Source organism: Acinonyx jubatus, chromosome C2 (assembly GCF_027475565.1).
Source record: "Acinonyx jubatus isolate Ajub_Pintada_27869175 chromosome C2, VMU_Ajub_asm_v1.0, whole genome shotgun sequence".
Taxonomy (NCBI): domain Eukaryota; kingdom Metazoa; phylum Chordata; class Mammalia; order Carnivora; family Felidae; genus Acinonyx; species Acinonyx jubatus.
Genome location: NC_069384.1, coordinates 85,478,105 through 85,495,928, shown reverse-complemented (window position 1 = coordinate 85,495,928; position 17,824 = coordinate 85,478,105).

Below are 17,824 nucleotides of genomic sequence, written 5' to 3'. Positions count from 1 at the left end.
CACTCTCATAAGACAACAAATCCCTTGGAGTAGAAAGGCTCCTATGGTGTGTGGGGAAAGGGTATCATAAAATTCAGAGACAATTTCTATCCCAACTAGTACAAATGACTTTGGGACCTTTTACTGGAAAACATTCCTTTTTGCTATGAGATACAGCTCCAGTCAATCTATTAGGTAGAGATTTCCTTTTTAAATTAAGAGTTAATATGTTTTACTTCCAATGGAGACCTTACCTTAGAGTTTCCTGTCCTTCATATAGAAGAGGAATAATTCCAACAAAAGTTCCCTAATTTAATTGAGGCGCCCAAAAATCTGTGGCTACTTCCAGTATTGACATTAGGAGAAAAAAAATGCAGAGCTTATAACAATTCAGACAGATGTGACTAAACCTCTTCCTAAATTGCTTCAATATCCATTAAAGCCTGAGGCCATACAAGGCCTCATACCAATAATAGAAGACCTAATCACCCAGGGGTTAGTCATCCCCTGCACCAGTCCTTGTAACATACAGATCTTACCAATAGGAGGGGATGGTGATTTGCTGAAGACTTAAGAGCTATCATCAAGATAGTTATTTGTGGGGTGCCTGGGTGGCTCAGTTGGTTGAGTGTCCGACTCTTGATTTCAGCTCAGGTCATTATCTCAAGGTTTGTGGGACTGAACCCTGTGGAACTCTGTGCTGACAGCATGGAGTCTGCTTGGGATTCTCTCTCTCCTCACTCTGCCCTTTCCCTGTTCATGCACTCTCTCTCAAAATTAATAAATAACATTAAAAAATAGTTATTCCTAATTTCCCAGCTATTCCAAACATGAACCTCCTTTTGTCACAAGACACTCCAGACTCAAATGGTTCACTCCTGTAGACCTTTGTTCAGCCATTTTCAGCACCCCATAGATCCCAACAGTCAATATCTATTTGCCTTTACAATCAAAAAACTATCCTGGACAGTTATGCCTGAAGGGTTTCACTGAGGCTCCTTCTTATTTCTGCCAAGTGCTCCACCAATTTTTAAGTACTCTCCAATTCCCTGGAAAATCAACCCATTTACCTAATCAACCCAATCAATATATGGTTGATTTCTTGCTGTGCTCAGTTACCAAAGAGATGTCCATAAAGGATTCCCTTTATTTGTTACAATGGTTAGCTGAAAAAAGACATAAAGTATCTAAAAAAATTATAATTATCTTTGGACGCTGTTCATTACCTAGGTCATAATCTAAGTGCTGAAGGAGTCCAGCTATCTCCAAAAAGAATTAAGCCAACCCAGGAATTTCCTAGACCCACAATGAAGCAACAGATTCATGGATTTCTAAATGTAACTATCTATTTCAGACCACGTGTTCCATATTTTACTCTATTTGTTTCCCCACTTTGTGAATTTACTAAAATTTCAGTCCCCAAGTCTCTTCCCTGGGAAGATAAATACGATCCGGCCTTTATAAGACTAAAACAAATATTACAAAAGTGACCTGTCCTACCTAACTATTCAAAAACACTTCACCTTATTTGTACATGAAAAGGATAATGAAGCCCTGGGAATGCTCATGTAAGAACATGGCAATAAACATAGTCATATTGCCTATTATAGTATATAACTTGATTCTGCTGCTTGTGCGTATCTGAACTACCTTAAGGCTATATAGCCACAGCTGCAAAGTTAATAGAAGCCTCAGCAGATGTAACCTTAGAAAATGATATTTATTTGAAAACTCCATGCACTGTCCAAAGTCTTCTTAACTCTGAATTAACTCAACATTTCTCTCCAAGCACACCAATTTCTTATGAGATCCTCTGCTTTCATCACATAATCTACATCTTAAATGATGCAATGTTCCTAATCCTGCCATTTTACCACTGCTGCCTGATGAAGGTGAGCCCCATCACCTCCCATTTCATGACACCATGTTCTGATTTATGACTTTGACTAATCCCAATCTAATTTTGTTTGTTAATGGGTCATACTGCAAAAATGAAAAAGGGAATTTCCAGGCTGATTATGCTGTTAGCATCCAATATGAGCTCCTTTAGAGGAGAAATCTCTCACAACCTAAATCAGCCCCAAAAGCAGAGCTCCTTGACCTTATCAGAAGATGCCAGTTATCAAAGGGGCAAATTTTTAATATTTGTACTTATAGCTGATAGGCTTTGGGGCCATCCATGATTTTGGAATGTTATGGAAACAAAGGGGTTTTCTTATATCCCCTGGGACCCCAATCCACAGTAAACAACAAGTAAATGACCTTCTTACTGCTATTCTCTTATCTTCTGAAACTACTCTTATCAAAACTGAAGATCACACTATAAAGACTAAACATGAGTATCACAGAAATGCTCTGCCTGACTCATGTAAAGGCAGCAGCAAAAGAATCTGTAAAAGCTATGGCACCTGTGGGTGAAGTCCATTCTGCTTCTACAAAATATGACCTCTTGTTGCCAGACTTTTGCCATCCTGATGTGTTTGTGACATGGCAACAGTCTGTTCCCAAATTAGAGAAATAAAATGGGGCAAATAATGATTGTAAATTCAATAAACATTCACGGCTATAGGAAACCCAAGATGGCCACTTGATTTTTCCTGGATCCCTGGCAAAGTCCATTTTTTTGATTTTCACATTCCTTCACCCACCGTGGTACATTTAAGATGACTCAAATTATTAAAACAACAAACAAACAAACAAAAACAGTGGCAGGGAGACATATGAAATTGCAAAAAAAAAAATGTTTACATTAATGTCTGACCTATCCTAGGTCCATAATCCTAAAAAAACTATTTTTGTTCCCAGAGGCCTTAAACCTCTTCCCTGGGGACCGTGTGAACAACTGCAGCTGGCCTTCATTCAATTGCTACCTGGTATGGTTTATCAATACGTTCTTGTTGTTATATGCATGTTTTTTGTAGATGGGTTGAGGCCTTCCCCTGCCACAAAGCTGATGCCCAAACAGTGGCAAAAGAGCTGTTAGAAAATGGGTTTCCCACTTGAGGTATACCTTCCATAATTTCCAGTATTGAGGCACCCACTTCACTGGGAAAATCATATAAGCATTAAATAAGACCTTACTAACCTCTTGAAATTATCACTATCTCTATCACCCTCAATCATCAGGCAAGTTTGGGAACCATGACTCTGAAGTGTACTTAGAACACTGAGAATTATCCTGTTTATAGTAATTGTAATAATCTCCCTGGAGTGCTGTGTTCTCTCAAAAGCTTTAAATGCAGCTGTTAATTACCAAGCAAATGATCGTCCTAAAAACGCAATATCAAAAAGGAATGAAGAGGATGATCAACTTAAAAATTGTGAACCTGTTAGTCCTGACCTGTTAATATCACACAAAGGATCAACAAAATTTCACAAAAACTGTAAGGACTACAGAACAGTAGCTGAGAGTGGCACTGATTCTTTAAATTTTGATCATATTTCTCAGTTAGGCTGAGAGTCTGATTAAAAGGGGGGAATTGTTAAAAAATAAAACCACAGGCTCAAAATGGAGTCACTTGTGTTAAGGTCCCACGTCAGCAAACGAAGACTTAATACCTAACTTAACTGCAGTTTCTACCCCTAACCCCAACTCCCAGACATGTGAACTTTAACCAGCAAACTAAAGTTGCATGATCAACACTAGCAGGTGAGTAAAACCACTGATAGGTCCTTCCCATATCCCTTAAGGGGGTGACCTTACCTGAAGCAATGCATTCAATGCTAATAATTTATTTCTTTCCACTCCCTCTCTAGTTTAAAAACCTTCCATTTTGTACAGCTCCTTAGAACTCCTTTCTATATGCTAAATAGAATGAATACCAATTCAGAATTATTTAATAAAGTCAACTTGATCTTTTAAATTACTCAGTTGAGTTTTTGTTCTTTAGTAGTAGACTCTTTAAATGAAGACATTTCATTTAAATAAGCATGTATGGCTGGAATATCTAGTTTATTAGCTTGGAGCATGTTAACTCTGAGATCCCCACCTGCCCACCCTATCAAGATGTCCAGACTTTTCTAATGACTCTTCTTATATGTTCAAAGATTCTAAGGGAGCTCACTCAGGTTCATAGGGTGAGTTCTGTCTGTTCCAACCCTTCACTGGATGATACAGATCCCAGATAGTATTTCTTGAGGGCCAATACAAGCATGGCCCTGGAGACTGGATCTCTAAGAACCTGGCCACCTCTATGCAGCTGCTGTTGCCCAGCCTTAGCATAGATACTTAGTGCAGCTGCTTTGTCTGTCTGTCTCTCTGAGCCAACTGCTTCTTCAGCCTGGCACTCTATAGATGCCCCGTTTTTTCTGGATGCTCTCCCTTGCTCTGGATTCAGGAGAGGGGTACTACTCTATTCTTCTATAGTGATTCTTCTGAGCATTCCCAGGTTCTTCTCTGAGTCCAGGGTCTTCAGCCTTCTGTAAAAGAAACCTTTGATCTCTCGCCAGGCATGTTCCATCTCATCTCCAGACTGGCATGTGGTTATGGGCAGCTCCTGCCCCCTAACTAGAGTTTATGCAGGTCTTCCACAAGTAACCGGCATAATCTGCTTTACCAACTTACAGTATAATACAGATACACTTTATAAATAAGTACACTTTTTGTTTTTCAAATTAACTGTTTATGTTCTTTATCCTTCCTCTGATGCATTTAAGAACTCCAGGGTCTACTCTGTCCATAGGGTTTAGTTCCTTCTCAAAATGCCAAGCAAAGAAAAATAGAAAGTCCAATTAATTAGATAGCACCATTGGTTTGCACACTGCCATTCATGTTGCTGTGGAACCCTAATCTTGTCTAGGCACAATGACATCCTTGTTGGCACACAGTGCAATGGTGTCCCACACTTGGCCTCCAAGGTAACTGCTGTCTTAGTTAATGCTTCTGAGGCCAGCCATTCCTCCCCAAAACATGATTCTATGCCTGGCAGATAAACCTGGACAAGCTCTCAAGCTTCAGCCAAATGCAGTGCTGAAACCAACCTTTTCCCACAAATGTCTGGACCCAATGTACCTTCTTTTTTCCTCATGGTAACTTTCTCTTGGATAACAGTATCTTTGGTAGGCTTCCCAACCAGCAGACCTGTGTTAGGACTACCCTAATTCAACAAAGACTTTTTAAAAATAGTTTTGAACTTTAAAACCAGAAAGGGCTCAATGGTTCTTCAGGAAATCTTTTAAATCCTTATTCAATTTGGCTCATAAAGTTTTGCATATTGGGGTATATTTAGTGACAAGGAAACTGTATTAAGCTTCTGTCACCACTGATTCCCAGGAGAAATGTGCTAATTCACATTAAGTGTCCCTATATAAGGACAGCTTTAAGTTCTGAGTGCCAAAAGGGGACAGTTTTACTTCATTTAATATCTGTCTCCCTACTTCATGATCTAGCAACCTGTTCAGTATAATAGACAGTAAGAACATCCTTTCCCCACCCCCCCCCCCCAGGGAAAATCTTATACCTAAAGTCTATTATTCCTAAATTCAGAGTAAATCTATTTTATCAATGGCTACCCGATTATTCATAGACATCTTATGAATTATAAAGCAAAAGTCATTTTTACAGATAAGACATGAAATAGCAAAGGTATTTAAGATTGAGGTGAGCAGTCATGGCATTTAGGGATACTCTGAAGGAAAAATTGCAAACTACTTTAGGGTCCCAAATGTAAAGACATTGCTAGACTATGAGTTTATATTAGACCTTAAGGAATACTATCAGGCCAAAGTTTTAAATTTTCATGTTATATAATATGTATTAACAAAAGTACACAGTATTACCTCTCTCTATGGGTGGTTAGTGTAATCTGTACTCTTATAAATGTATAAGACTATCAGACTTTACAAAGAAATCAAACTGAAACAAATTCAACCAGTCAAAATTCATTAAAGGTTCTATCACAATACACCCATATGTAAAGAGTTTTTGTCAAAATATGTAACTAAACTATATTTATGGTTGATATGATACTGCATAAACCTAATAGGGCAATTTTATGGTAACTGCCTATGTTGAATGACTGATTGAAAAATAAAATTTTCCTCTGAACAAAAATGTTGATGAGCACAAGAATACAAAATAGAAAAATATTAGAAAGATTATCAGAAAATATTAGAATATGTCTCCAATTTTCCAACATGACAAAAGGGGCATATTTGAAGAATAAAACTTGCTTCCTCTCTCACAGTCTTCAGTTCTAGAGACCATTCAGTGACTGACTCACACTGGTGGTGTATGGGCCAAATGCTGCTAATTGACACATTTTATGCCAGTATAGTACTGTAAACATTTTCAACAAATTGCCAAAATTTTAAAAATTGTGAGATTAAAAAAAATAAATTCCCAAGTTTCTTGAAAAAGAGATTGGCAACAATCATGTGTGGCATATGAGTCCCTATCAGGACCACCACTCTGCATGATTCAAGGAGATACTATCCACACGGATTCTCAGTAAACGATGGTCCCTAGAGTTGCACAGCATTTTGGTCTTTAACTCCTTATCAAGCGTGAATCATTAATTTATGTTACCTACATAACCCATATTTAAGGATTATATACACCATAAATTGTGTACAATCACTATTACTCTTCTACTCTTCTTCTTCCTATGGAAATCATCAATGTCTAAGTAGAATTCATGGAGGAGAACAAAAGGGGATCAGAGTCAGTGAGTCACTACAGAGATACTTCAGGGTTGGTCAAAATAACAAGCATGAAAATCCATCGGCAAGCAAAGGATGGTTATTAGAAAACCTCAAATAAGAATGGGTCCAGAAAGCAAGCAGGGAAGATCTTAAAGGTCTTTTATTTTTTTTATTTTTTATTTTTTTTTTACCATAGGCAGGTGAGAAATGACCACTGCTGTCTAGCACAGACATTACTCCCAACCCAAGAAAATATCTGAATTCCAGGGAGTCTGTCTGTACAGGGAGGGAACTAGCTAGCAATAGGACTAATTTGAGGGGAAAATCTAAAATTCTGAGAGGCAATACAGATCCTTATGGAAGTCGGGAATCAATCAGGCAACCCAAGTTGAGGTTTAGTTGCTGGTATTGCTATGTGTGCTGGAAACACGGTCATGTATCAGAGTGAAATCAAATCAAGGCAAATCTAGTGCTGATCTCTTCAACTGGAAATCGTGGGTTCATTGAATTATATGCCCGGTTAGGAATGGGACTGGTCAAATCTGGGACTGAAGGGCACACACAGAAACACATGGAGCCTCAGATGGTGATTAAGTGTACTCAGTCATGGGGGCTGAACTGTAAGAAACAAAGTCTGACTTTATTAGAGTCATACTAAAAGTAAAGTGCTGATGACTTTAAATGCCCTGAAACAAATTGTTAGAGAAAAATGGCCAATATTCTCTAATTCAATTCAGGGAGTTGAGTTGTTTCTTATTACTTAATACATTTCTTCATGTCCACATTGAGTTAGTCCTCCTGAATTAAATATAGAACCATGGGTTAGGAGTTTTCAAAAGTGTTTTGAATTTTTCCAATCCAAAGTTAATGATCCCTCCTCATTAGGCAAACAAGGATGTGTTCGAGGTGCTATACTGTATGTACACCTGCTTTGCTAGATAATAGGGAGCTAGCTCCAGTGCCACACACATGTGGTTAGAAGATGGAGCAGCATGGCCGTACCTTTTTGGCCAACTGAGAAGGTAATTTTTTCTGGGCAAATGCACAGTACAATCCTAGCCATAGCTCCTTCCATCTGGTACTGATTTTACAGTCATATTTTCTAAGGACTCAGCAAAGTGACAAAATGAATGAGACAATGATTCTTCCTGTGCCAATCTAACTACTTAAGAAAAGTCAACAGTTACTTTTGTATTCATCCCTGTAATATTCCAGTAAATGGCATGACTAACTAGAATAACTGGACAGCCTAAGAGGGGCCAGGTCCTAAAACTAGAGTTAACCATGAAAGTGAGAAGCAGAGATGGAAGAAATAGCTCTAAATTCCATCTAATTGATTATTCATGTATAATAAAAAAAAAGTAACAGTGGAAACTATTACTCTCACTTATTATTGACTACACACTTATTATTGACCACTTATTATTGACTACTCACTTATTATTGACTACACACTTTACACTAGTGTAAATATACACTAATACACCATATCCCATTTAAGCAACAATGGCTCCAGATTATCTATTTGAAGAGTTTGCTGGGTAGCAATCTGGTTATAGGTGGATAGAGGAGGTTAGCTTTGCCTAAAGTTTCATTTACATAATAAGAGCACCATTTTCCTTATTTCTATTCAAAAGCATTTTCAAAAATTTGAAATGAGAGAAAAAATTGAGCAGCATATATTTTTTTCCCTGTCTTATGACGAGACTTTTAAACAGATTCATCCAAGGATTTTTAGGAGAAGGTACTTTGTCCAGACTTAGTGAAAATACACGTTACATGTTAATTTGTAGGTTTTTATCTGATAGGAATGCAAATAATCCTTGTCCAGTTGCAAAGATAACACTGGGGGGTATACTTTATTGCCTTGTAGGCAATTTGTATCTATCAGAAAAATCATTTCACTATTTTGTGTAACTGACTACATAACTCTCCATTTTCAGATTCTCCCTTTTGTACTACCTGACTATCTTGCTGGTTATCTGATTAATTACTAAACTGGATAAAATAGTTGACAATGTTCATTATGTATTTGCATAAATGTCATTCATGTTCTTAACTTTTGGGAAATTGGAACAGATATGCTATAGTATGACCATTGTTGTTATTGTTGGGACCAAACAACATCTGCGGAGTTTGCAGTCTGGCTGAATACTCCTGAAACTGCCATAGATTCTCCTGCAGCCCAGGGTTGACAGCAGCTGTTGCTGGATGCACCACCAGAAGCAAAAAAAAAAAAAAAAAAAAATAATAATAATAATAATAGCTCTCTCTTGATCCTAACTTCCCAGCCCTTTTGTACAAGGTCACCAAAGAAATTTGGCAAGAGAGTCTAGAAACTGTACACTTCTTGCTGACTATGATTTTGGGAAGAGCATGGAGAATGTTTGCTGTAGTATCATGAAAAGGAATAAATGGAGATGAGAGTGAAAAGGAAAGTAAGTGCCACAAGGGAAAAATAAATGCAGATTGAAGGTGGCACTAAAAACATCCCTTATATGATCTATAAGGTACGTAAATCCCATTTTACAAGAAATGTGGGTGCAGAGAAGTTAACTTACTGAAGATCACACAGCTGTTAGGTGGCAAAACTGGGATTTGGATGTAGGCTTCACTCTACCATTGACTGTTTACTCATTATGTTACATTGCCTCCCTTTTAAGGTGGAGGACAAACAGAAGTAGCTGGCAGTGCAATATGGCAGTAAGTATTTAGAAGATTAAACAAGAACTTATAGAGCCAGGGTGATGAGGATCCAGGAACTGGCAATATTTGGAAATCAGAGCAAGCAGGTAAAAATCTGTGGCCCCTAGATTGTCCTCATCCTTCAGTCTGAAAACCAGGTTCCAGTTCCAAAACTTAGAAAACTTAAAAGGGAATGAAGGTGGGGGAAATGAGGTATAAATTACTAAATAGAGGTCCAATTCCAGAACAAGCCAAGAGTTCTTTATTAGCTGGGGCACAGGATCAAGGCTGAACACTACAGGGTTCAAGTTAAAAGATCTAGTCAACTATTTGAAGTCCATGTAAAAAATTCCAGGGGATATCATATTTGTGTCCTAGCTGTTTTTTCCTCTTCCTGTCATTGTTCTGTAGTGATTAAGGATGAGATAAACTCAGATTAGTGTTTGCTCTTCCAAAAGAGTTGGAACTAAAGGCCTGCTCATCACTTGTCTGATTTCTACTAGTATAAGAGGAACTCTGAAAGAATGTTCTTAAATTAAAATACAGGAGAATGTCTGCAGAGCCATTATTGAAATTCAACCTAAGAGAATACTTATTAAAGAGATCTCTTATCACTTATTTATCATTCACTCACTCATTAATTCACCTAAAAACATAAATTAACCACTGAACTAACTTTTGGAAATATGAAGATGAATCAAATTAATTCCTTGCCTTCAAAGTGCTTACTGTCCAGAGAGGGTAAAATAGGTGTAGACAGCTATCTGCAATGTGAAGCAGAATTAAATAAAATAAACAAAGAATTCCAGGAGAAGAGACCAAAATGTCTCAAATTTTCACTGAGGGGCTTATGGAAGAGGCTGTTTTGTGGTGATTCGTAAGGCAGGGTCATACTATTTATATGAAATTTGTGTCTATTTTAAAAATTTTATAGTATTATGAGGACACCAGCAAATGTGGATATACCTTCTGTGTTTAAATGCTGTCTTGTGCTTTTAAATTTATATCCCTTGTCCAACACCCAACATACTCACACAGATACACATGTTTGTATTTGTACTTAAAATATCTGGATAACAGTAAAGTGGAAGTAGGATGAAGAGAGGAGGGAGATAACCAGATGTCTTGTACTTTTTGCTTCATACATTATTTTGATGGATTTTAGGACAAGTATGAACTATATTTATAATAAATTATCTTTTTTAATTTAAATTTTAGTTAACATAAAGTGCAATATTGATTTCAGGAGTAGAATTCACTGATTCATCACTTACATACAAAACCCAGTGCTCATCATAACTAGTGTCCTCCTTAATACCCATCACCCATCTAGCCCATCTCCCACCTACCTCCCTCCATCAACCTTCAGTTTGTTCTCCATCATTAAGAGTTTCCTGTGGGTTGTTTCCCTCTCTTCTCTTCCCACCCTTCCCATATGTTGTTCATCTGTTTTGTTTCTTAAATTCCACATATGAGTGAAATCATATGGTATTTGTCTTTCTCTGATTAACTTATTTCACTTAACATAATACATTCTAGCTCTGGACCCACAACTATATGGTCAACTAATCTTCAGTAAAGTGAGAAAGAATATCCAATGGAAAAAAGACAGTCTCTTCAACAAATGGTGATGGGAAAACTGGATGGTGACATGCAGAAGAGTGCAACTGGACCACTTTGTTACACCATACACAGAAATAAACACAAAATTGATGAAATACAGGAAATGGATGTGAGACAAGAAACCATCAAAATCCTAGATGAGAACGTAGGCAGCAATCTCTTTGACTGCAGCTGTGGCACCTTCTTACTAGACATGTTGTTGAAGGCAAGGGAAACAAAAGCAAACATGACTTCATCAAGATAAAAAGCTTCTGCACAGCAACGGAAACAATCAACAAAACTAAAAGGCAGCCTACAGAATGGGAGAAGATATTTGCAAATGACATATGTGATAAACACCATGTTGAGTATGGTAAGTTCTTTACAGATTTTGGATACTAACAAATAACCCAGTTAAGAAATAGAAGACATGAATAGACACTTTTCCAAAGAAGACATCAAATGGCTAACAGACACATGAAAATATGCTCAACATTACTCATCATCAGGGACATACAAATCAAAACCAAAATGAGATGTCACTTCACGCCTGTCAGAATGGCTGAAATTAACAACATAAGAAACAGGTGTTGGTGAGGATGCAGACAAAGGGAAAGACTTCTGCACTGTTGGTGGGAATGGCAACTGGTACAACCACTCTGAACAACAGTATGGAGGTTCCTCAAAAAACTAAAAATAGAACTACCCTACCACCCAGCAATTGCACTATTAGGTATTTACCCAAAGCATACAAAAGTATAGATTCTGAGGGGTACATGCACCCCAGTGTTTATAGCAGTATTTTCAATAATAACCAAGCTATGGAGAGAGCCCAAATTACCATCAACTGAAGAATGAACATATATATGAATATATATATAATGGGAATATTACTCAGTCATCAAAAAGAATAAAATCTTGCCATTTACAATGGCGTGGATGGAGCTAGAATGTATAATAAATTATCTTTCTAAATAATAGCTCCCCTTTTCCCATCCAGAACAATATGATTCTGACATGGATAGCATGGTAGGACTAGGGGCTAAGGAAAGGAAATGACAGATAGTATATATTTTTGGAGCAAAAAATTATGAAACTTGAGGTTAATTGTGTTGGGTCCTAAATGGTTGAGTACCCAGAAAGCTTTTGGCTGAAAACAATAGAAAACTGGACTTACTCTGTATTAAGTATGAAGGGAATTTATTATCCAAACTAACTGAAAAGTCCAGGGGAGGTGTCTTTTTCAGGCACACTTGAATCAAGGTGCTTAAATATTAAGTTTGAAAATATTTCTCTCTTCATTTCTTGCCTCTACTTTTCTCTAGCTGGGCTTATCTTCAGGCATGAAAATGTCACTGGCAGCCACGAGCAATACCCTATTGGGTTAGGAACTCCAGTAGAAAGAAAGCTTTTCATTCCCCCAAATTCTATCTAGCAAATGTCCCAGAGCCACCTCTCTTTGGCCTGACTTCTGCCATGTCCCCTTTTGTGATGCATCACTGATTCTAGGAGCTCTGAGGGCTATGATTGGCTATGTGTGCTTCATTTCCCCACCTCTAGAGCATCCTCCTCTGAGAATGGGAAACGAGCAAAAAGTTTAAGGGATATGCTCAAGGCTGTTATCAGAAAAAGGTGAAATGGATTATAGGCAGGAGAATACCAACAGAAAAGTCATGCTAAGAGATTTGCATATGTGAGGACTGAGGGCATAAAATCTTTAATCCCTTAGCATGAGTGAGAAATGAGAGGATCCAGCTAACGACACACAACTACAGTGTAGGGGAAAAACTGGCAGTCTGCATGAGTGACAAAAATGACCTCAGAGACCACAGTAGATGATGAATTATTCATAAGAAAATACTTCTCTGGTTGTTTTTAAGAGAATGAAAAGAATCTATATTGCAAGATACAAATGTATATTCCCAAAGTAGCTAACTTTCTCAGTGGAGATCCTTCATTATGGGAAAAGAAGAAGAAATGTACCCACTTGTGCATGCAGATGACCCAAAGATCCATGATCATTAAAACATGTAACTCTTTTTTTCTTTAAATTAATCAGTATGTCCTCTGTTTGTCCATGAGTAGCAATTTATCTTCCCAGAATTTTGTTTCTTTCTAGTTCCTTCTCCTGCTTATTCATTCTCTGGCTCACCCCTATTATTGAGTCACTAACACAACATTGTTTTGTTGTATAAGGTAGAGGCTTGTTATGTGATGTATGCTTCCATTTGTCATCTGCCTTATGGTGGATTTTGAGTCCATTTCTTTATCACCTTGGTTTCAGATTTGAATGGTTTCTTCCCTGTTTCCTAATGTTGGTTTTAGCACTGACAGCCTCTTTGTTGTAGGGGGCTAAGAACTGTGTATCTGCAAAAGCATTTCTCAGTGTGTGTGCCAAAAACAAGCTGAAAGACTGAAACGCACAACACACAATTATGGGATAGAATCTGGGCTGATCTACTGCCTCACCATACCACTGCCTCCACTACTACCTCATCAGATAAGATGATGGTTCATTCACAGTTGGTATATTTTTTACTACTCATTACAGTTTAGGATATACAAAACATCACCCGTTACCTAAATTAATTATAGGGGAATGAATACACCATGCTCACACTTTTAAATTCTTCATTGCCATGATTTTCTTTCTAGATACTTGTTGTAGAGATGTGAGATAGAATAACATGAGCTTTAAGAGTCCTTTCATCATTTCTAACACTGAAATCCCAGTGTAAATATGACTCTATGAATTCATATTAAAATCTAGCTTCACTTTATTCCTCAGTGAAAGTCTATAATACCCTCTTGCCACAACTTGCAACAACGAAGGTGTTACTGTTTCCTGGGAAATATACCACAGAATGTTTGCTGGAGTATCATGAATAATTAAAAATAAAATAAATTTGTCAAAATAAAGGAACATGTTTTGCTTTGTGAGCTACTGTCCTTTACTTTTTAACCATATTTCTATATGATGAGCTGTGAAATACTCTAATATGCAGTAATGCTCATTATTAATTATAAATGGCAAGTGGATACTATCCAGCATTTTATATGCTGTTAGTTTTGACCTCAGTTCTGGTTCCAACTTTGCTTTTACCATATGGGCAGTTTTGGACAAGATTTAACCTTTCTAAGCCTCAGTTTCCCCTTGCAAAAAAAAAATGTGGCTGCTAATACTTACTCAGCATATACAGCAGGGTATTCTGAAGATTTATCCAGAAGTCTAGATTAAATAATTTTGCCAAATTATAAACCACATATAATTTTAAATTATAAAGTATATGCAGCTACAGGGTATTGTTGAATGCAGACTATAAACTCTTTGAGGCAAATGTTTGGTCTACTTTGTTTATAACAGTGCCTAATACTCAATAAACATTTGTAAATGAATGAATAAATGACTATTCCTGGACTACTCAATATTAGGCCAGTATTATGGATTAAATTGTGTCCTCAAAAAGGATATGTTGAAATACTAAGCAAGGGACCTCAAAATGGGACCTTATTTGGAAATAAGGTCTTTGTAGGCATTATCAAGTTAAGATAAGGTCATACTCAATTAGGTTGAGCCCTAATCTATTGACTAGTGTCCTAATAAGGAGGGGGAAATTTGATTCAGAAACAAGGAGACCACATAAACACAGATACAAAGATCAGAGTGATGCATTCATGTCAGTGACTGGTAACAACTATCAGAGGTTAGAAAAGCCAAAGAAGGGTTCTCTGCTTGAGCCTTCAGAGAGATCATGGTCCTGATGACACCTTAATTTCATACTTCTAACCTGAGAGAGAACACATTTCTGTTTCTTTAAGCTACCTAGTTTGTGGTACTTCATTGGCAGCCCTAGAAAACTGATATGGTCAGGATCACAAGCAATGTTGAAATGTCTGTGATAATGTAGGAGATCGCTATTTTATCTCAGTCTTCATATTTAAAAATTTTATTTTGGAGAGAATTTTGTTTACTTTGACTTATATGAATGCCTGGAATAATTTATCATAATGGAGGTCTTTATTATTGTAAGGGAAAACAGCAATATCTAACAAGCATTAGTAGTAATTATTCTGCTTTAGACAATACAATCTTAAGCCTACACAACTGTCTAAATCTTCTTCCATTTTCTGCCAATCACTTTCATCTAAATAATTTCTCAACATAAGCTACTTAAATGTTAACAGACAATATAATATAATAAATATAATATAATATAATATAATATAATATAATATAATATAATATAATATAATGTAATATAATATAATATAATAACCAAAAAATATATGGTCAGTTATTGCACAAGTTATATTTCCAGACACCTGCCTTTTCTGAAAATATTTGTCTTTGCCATATGCAACTTTCTGGCTACAGTTGGTCATTTGCATAGTTTGGATCATTAACTACTACTTGCCTATAAAGCTTGAACTTGATGTATTAATAGGCTATGGTGCAACTACATCTCAAAATCCTTAGTGCACACATAGAAATTTGAAGACTGGAGTAGCCTTCTAAGAGAGATTACTTTTGATCCACAGATTTTGTGAGGCAATATGACTGGTGCATTTATGTTGTGGGTATGATTGAATCACAAATGATAGCATTTGTTGTTAAGGCAATTTTAAGCCCTATATCAACAATTTTGCAATCGTCATTGTGATACAAGCTTTCCCTCTTTTCTCAATGATAAAAAATGTACGTATGATTCAGAAGTCATTCTTATGAGGTACTCCCAACTTTTCAACTCAGTCTTTAAATAGAAGCACATAATTTATATTAGAATATCCCCAAAGAACAGCTTTCTCTTTGCAAAGGTGCTTCTGAATTATTATACAAATATAAAAAGCTTTCCATAGGTTCATCATAGGGCAGAATTTATAGAAACTTCTTCTATCTGGGTATCCAATTAATATTCAACTACATTTCAAATATGCCAAGACTTGTCATGAATTATGCATTGTTTTAGATTTATATAATCTCCTTACTTTCTTTGAAATATGTGCTATAAATCTTGCTCTGATTTCTCTAGTTTTTGATATAACATTTTTATTAAAATAATTTTTCTGTTCTAGCTTGTTTCCAGAAATTAAAGAAAGTATGATGATTTGCTAAAATTAGAAGGAAGTTTTTTTAAAAAGTCTCAAAATGCCTTAAGTCACACAAAGTTGTTTTTGTTGTTTTTCCTTATGTGTGTAAGTGCCAATATTGTGTACTGGAATTTAATTTTAAAATTTTTGTGCACAGGATTGTCACAGGTCTGTTCAAATGTGTAAGTTTAATTTAATTAGTCATAAAAACAATAATCCCCATGCCAATGTCTAGACTGACCCAATTAAACTTCTCCATCAAAAACACAGCATAAACATCAAATAGTGGTAAGGCTTTCTTTCTTTTTTTCTTTTTTTCTCCATGTTATTTTGGAGTCATCTATGCATTTATGCCTGGAACTCTAGGCCATACATTTTGTATAAGATATTTCAATAAAAAAGTGGGAAAAGACAACACCAGATATAGTGGGAAGAGTATTTTACAACTTATTAATATGATTTTTGGTTTCCCATTTAAAATAAACACTGTCTTAATAATATTTGCTGTAATGCTATCATTCAAAGAAACACTAGCAGCATCTATATTTTGGCAAGAGAATTATGAAAAAAATGTCTGGGAAATTACTTGAATAGTGTCTCCAATATAATTTTTTACCTTTTGCTCTATCTAATCAATGCTGAAATAAATGAACTTCTGCTTGATTTCCTCATTTTTGGAATCATATCAATATATCAAAGAAATTAGAGATGTTCTGATTGAACTATTATTCTGCCTGAAGAAGATAATATTCCTGGTAAGTTAAAAAAATCATTAGAATTTAGCAAACTGGATTTTAAAAACTAATAGACTTTGGATACCAAAAATAAAAATCTAGACTCATTTGATTACAAGAGTAATAGTGAAAGATATATTACAAAATGTATTTTTGTAAGACTTTCTTTGTTTTGCTTGTAAGAACTTTTCCATTAAATTGATTGTCTATCCTTAAGTCACCTCTGTTTTACCATTTCTGATGCTTTCCTATAGTATATGACTATATATCCAAAATGTACACTGCTGAAAGGTTATAAGCATAGTAAAAACAAAGGCAAAATTTGTCACATCTAGTTCATAACTGTCAACCAGATTTTACAAGTAGACATTCCCAGTAACAGGTGGAGGAGTATTCTTCAAAATCTGTTCTCCAATTCTTCATTCTAGCATACCCTATATCAAAATCCATTTCTCCTTCCTGTTGCCTTTTTGCCTTGGTGTTCCTCTTGATTGTCAATCTGCCCCATTTGACCTTTTCTTATCTTTATAAAGACTCCCAGACTTAAATATGTTTAAATAACTTGCCTAAAGTCACAAAACTAGTAAGTGTTGACACCAGTATGTCTAACACCTAAATACTTACTCTTTTCTACTATTTCAAAAACTATTCCAGCAAGAGTGATTCCATGTACACTCATGTGTTTGCTGGCTATTAAAAGTAAATATGCTATAATAGTACTTCTCAAACTTCCATGTATGCACAAATAAAGTAGGAATCTTTTTAAACTGTATATTCTGATTCAGGAACTTCAGTTTCTGAATTTCTCATGAGCTTCCAGCAGATGCTAAGGCTGCCATACTTTTAGTAGGAAGGCCTTGTAAGACCTTGCAGGGGTTGGATGTTGTTAGCTAATCTATTTCAAATTTTGTTTGCTGCTTTTCCAAACATTCCACAGTTTTTAGTGTATGTTATCTTATTCATTGTTAAATATTTAAAAATGATGATTACAATGAGTCAAATATTTTGGATTTGTTGTTACAATAAAATAAATGAGACTCAAGTAAATTAATTCAGTATTATTAGCCAATTTGTCAGTTCCTTCTGTCTTTTTT